The sequence below is a fragment of the Trachypithecus francoisi genome, unplaced genomic scaffold (genome assembly GCF_009764315.1).
Source record: "Trachypithecus francoisi isolate TF-2019V2 unplaced genomic scaffold, Tfra_2.0 Lachesis_group11, whole genome shotgun sequence".
NCBI lineage: Eukaryota > Metazoa > Chordata > Mammalia > Primates > Cercopithecidae > Trachypithecus > Trachypithecus francoisi.
The window spans coordinates 8,258,059-8,262,830 of NW_022681456.1; the positions used below are offsets into that span (position 1 = coordinate 8,258,059).

A 4,772-nucleotide genomic window follows, 5' to 3' on the forward strand; every position below is an offset into this window, starting at 1 on the left:
CTGGGCGACAAAGTGAGACTCCATCTCAAAAACAAAATTTTTTTTTTTTTTTTTTTTTTACAAATGATGTCTCCCTCTGTCGCCCAGGCTGGAGTGCAGTGGCATAATCACAGCTCACTGCAGCCTAAACCTCCCTAGCTCAAGCCATCCTCTTGCCTCAGCCTCCCAAGTAGCTGGGATTACAGGTGCGCACCTCTAGGCTTGGCTCTTATTCTTTCTATTGTTTTTGAAACTATAAACCTATTTTTAAAAAATGTTTTGGGCCGGGCGCGGTGGCTCAAGCCTGTAATCCCAGCACTTTGGGAGGCCGAGACGGGCGGATCACGAGGTCAGGAGATCGAGACCATCCTGGCTAACACGGTGAAACCCCATCTCTACTAAAAAAATCTACAAAAATCTAGCCGGCGAGGTGGCGGGCGCCTGTAGTCCCAGCTACTCGGGAGGCTGAGGCAGGAGAATGGCGTAACCCGGAGGCGGAGCTTGCAGTGAGCTGAGATCCGGCCACTGTACTCCAGCCTGGGTGACAGAGCGAGACTCCGTCTCAAAAAAAAAAAAAAAAAAAAAAATGTTTTGGTTGTTTTTATTGCTGCTTTTCCTTTTAGGGTTAGAACACAAGTTTTGATGGGAACAGGTTAGGACACCTTCGTCTCTTCCATAGCGATGGTCATAGAGAAACAGGACATATTTATAAACTCTTTTTTTTTTTTTTTTTTTTTTTTGAGACGGGAGTCTCGCTCTGTCGCCCAGGCTGGAGTGCAGTGACCGGATCTCAGCTCACTGCAAGCTCCGCCTCCCGGGTTTACGCCATTCTCTCGCCTCAGCCTCCAAGTAGCTGGGACTACAGGCGCCCGCCATCTCGCCCGGCTAATTTGTTGTATTTTTTTTAGTAGAGACGGGGTTTCACCGTGTTAGCCAGGATGGTCTCGATCTCCTGACCTCGTGATCCGCCCGTCTCGGCCTCCCAAAGTGCTGGGATTACAGGCTTGAGCCACCGCGCCCGGCCATTTATAAACTCTTAAGTGATCTTAAAATGTGCAAAAGCTGCCGACCTCCTGGGAGTGAAGGGCAAAGCTCGTTAGCATCAACTGTGGCTGGGGAGCGACCATAGGCAAGAGGGAGGGGCAAGTGTGACTCCGTGCTGTGTGGGCCAGTGTTTAGGGGCCAGTGTGTCCCTGCAAGCGCATGGGACAGTGGTCTCTTCTGCACTGTGCGTGAGTCCTCGAGGAAGTCCACTTACCAGTTTCCCCTCGCTGGTATTTTTGGGAGTTTCTGAAGAATGCTTGTACTCTCCACAAATCTGTGATTGTCGTCATTTGTCACTCAGCCAGCTGGCTGCCTTGGGAGATTCTGCCCATGACCTCTTGACACCTTAGACTTGGCTTCTCTGGGCTGCCTCAGGGATCTGGCTCTTTCCTTAGGACAGCTAGACATGGGGGTAGTGAAAGGAAACGGCAACGCAGAGAAATCACAATTGTGTGCCGCAGATATTAATGCTCCAGGGTTCTGCTTCTTCCCTGGGGGATCTGATAGGTCATTCCTGTCCTTGGCCTAGAGTTGACATCCTTCCTTAGCTATATCCCCCAAAGCTGCAGCCAAACCTCACCCTCTTCTGTGGGGCCCAGTGTAAGGAGAAAAAAAATTTACCTGTTGGCCGGGCGCCGTGGCTCATGCCTGTAATCCCAGCACTTTGGGAGGCCGAGGTGGGCAGAACATGAGGTCAAGAGATCGAGACCATCCTGGCCAATCAACCCCGTCTCTACTAAAAATACAAAAATTAGCTGGGCGTAGTGGCGCATGCCTGTAGTCCCAGCTACTTGGGAGGCTGAGGCAGGAGAATCCCTTGAACCTGGGAGGAGGAGGTTGTAGTGAGCCGAGATCGCGCCACTGCACTCCAGCTTGGACGACAGAGCGAGACTCGGTCTAAAAAAAAAAAAAAAATTTACCTGCTACCCAGATGACATCATCATAACCTCCAGATGATGTTATTGCCATTCTGCCCACAATGAAGACAAAGCTAACGTTAGTTTGCAGGAATTTCAGCATATATATATATGCTGAATTTATATATATATAAATAAAACAGAGTTTCGTTCTTGTTGCCCAGGCTGGAGTGTAGCAGCGAGATCTCCGCTCACCGCAACTCTGCCTCCCAGGTTCAAGCGATTCTCATGCTTCAACCTCCCGAGTAGCTGGGATTACAGGTGTGTGCCACCACACCCAGCCAATTTTTGTATTTTTAGTACAGACGAGGTTTCACCATGTTGGCCAGACTGGTATTATTATCATTATTTTTTGAGACAGGGTCTCACTCTGTTGCCCAGCCCAGAGTGCAATGGTGAGATCATGGCTCCCTGCAGCCTTGACTTCCCCAGGCTCAAGTGATCCCCCCACCTCAGCCTCCCAAGTCGCTGGGACTAATAGGTGTGCACCACCATGCCCAGCCAATTTTTGTGTTTTTTTGTAGAGACAGGGTTTCACCATGTTGCCCAGGCTGGTCCCAAAGTCCTGGGCTAAAGTGATCCACCTGCCTCAGCCCCACAAAGTGCTGGGATGACAGGTGTCAGCCACTGCGCCTGGCCCTAACTTTTTTTTCTTTTGAGACGAAGTCTCGCTCTGTTGCCCAGGCTGGAGTGCAGTGGCACGATTTCAGCTCACTGCAAGCTCCACCTCCCAGGTTTACGCCATTCTCCTGCCTCAGCCTCCCAACACAGCGAAACTCCTTCTCTACTAAAAATACAAAAAATCAGCCGGGTGTGGTGGCGGGCGCCTGTAGTCCCAGCTATTGTATTTTTTGTAGAGATGGGGGTTTCACCATGTTGCCCAGGGTGGTCTGGAACTCCTGGTCTCAAGTGATCTGTCCAACTCAGTCCCCCAAAGTGCTGGGATGACAGGTGTGAGCCACCGTACTTGGCCCATGATCATTCTTTTTAAATTTTTAATAATTTTTTTTTTTTTTTTTTGAGACGGAGTCTCGCTCTGTCGCCCAGGCTGGAGTGCAGTGGCTGGATCTCAGCTCACTGCAAGCTCCGCCTCCCGGTTCATGCTGTTCTCCTGCCTCAGCCTCCAGAGCAGCTGGGACTACAGGTGCCCGCCACCTCGCCCGGCTAGTTTTTTGTATTTTTTTAGTAGAGACGGGGTTTCATCGTGTTAGCCAGGATGGTCTCGATCTCCTGACCTCGTGATCCACCCGTCTCGGCCTCCCAAAGTGCTGGGATTACAGGCTTGAGCCACCGCGCCCGGCCATAATAATTTTTTTTTTTTAACACCGGGTGCAGTGGCTCACACCTGTAATCCCAGTGCTTTGGGAGGTCTGTACTGTTTGAGATGGTAATCACTAATCACACATGGCTATTTAAATTTATCTTCTTCATTTTTATTTTTCAGAGATGAGGTCTTGCTATGTTGCTCAGGCTGGACTGTAGTGGCACAATCATAGCGCACTGCAGCCTCAACCTCCCAGCCTCAAGCGATCCTCCCACCTCAGCCTCCCAAGTTGCTGGGACTATAGGTGTGCAGCACCACAGCCAGCTAAATTTAAATTAATTAAAATTAAATAAAGTTAGTACCTCAGGTGTACTGGCCACATTTCAAGTGCTCAGTGGAAACACATGACTGGAGCCACTGTACTGGGTGGCGACACAGGCGACTTCCATCACTGCAGAAAGCTCTATCAGATGGTGCCAGTGTAGATGGACCACACTTCAGCTAGCAATCCCTTCCTGTTGGATCTTCAGCTTGCTTCCAGTATGGTGCTACTAAAACCACTGCAATGAAAGCTATTCTTTTTCTTTTTCTTTTTATTCTTTTTGAGATTGGGTCTCACTCTGTCTCCCAAGGTGGAGTGTAGTGGTGTGATCTTGGCTCACTGCAACATCCATCTCCTGGGTTCAAGCGATCCTCCCACTTCTTTCTCCCAAGTAGCTGGGACTACAGACATGCACCACCATGCCCAGCTAACTTTTGTATTTTGTGTAGAGATGAGGCTTCACCATGTTGCTCAGGCTGATCTCAAATGCCTGCCTGCCTTGGCCTCCCTAAGTGCTGGGATAATAGGCGTGAACCACATCACTCAGTCAAGGCTATTTCTTTTTTTAAAATTTAAACAGGGGCCATGATAAACTACTCTGTATCATTCCAGTTTTAGCATATGTGCTGCCAAAGTGAGCACAAGTATTTTATTTGTTATTGTTATTATTATTTTTTGAGACAAAGTCTTGCTCTGTCGCCCAGGCTGGAGAGCTGTGGCATGATCACAGCTCACTGCAGCCTCGACCTCCCGGGCTCAAGTGCTCCTCCTGCCTTAGCCTTCCAAGTAGATGGGACTATAGGCATGCACCACCATGCCTGGCTAAATTTTTGTATTTTTCGTAGAGATGGAGTAGCACTATGTTGCCCAGGCTGGTCTCAAACTCCGGAGCTCAAGTGATTGGCGCACCTCAGCCTCCCAAAGTGCTGGGATTACAGATGTGAGCCACTGCATCCGGCTGGCTATATTTATCCATAGATTTTTGCCTTTGTGTGCATATATATCTGAAAGATAACTTCTCAGAGCAAACTTGCTGGGTCAAAGGCCATATACATTTTAAATTTAGACAGGCTTTGTCAAATTCCCCTCCAAAGAGGTTACACAAATTTACCATTCTACCAACAGCAGTCAGCAGTGCCTGCTTCCCCACACCCTAACAACACAAGGAGCTTCTCACACTCTGATCTTTGCCTATTTATCTGCTAGGTGAATTAAAGTATCTCATGATAGTTTTTTTTTTTTTTTT

General features: G+C 48.8%; 1 pseudogene; it reads right to left on the bottom strand.

Annotated features, from left to right (window-relative positions):
- Positions 1 to 4,068: 4,068 nt before the first annotated feature.
- Positions 4,069 to 4,168, bottom strand: LOC117091196 (annotated as a pseudogene).
- Positions 4,169 to 4,772: the final 604 nt, after the last annotated feature.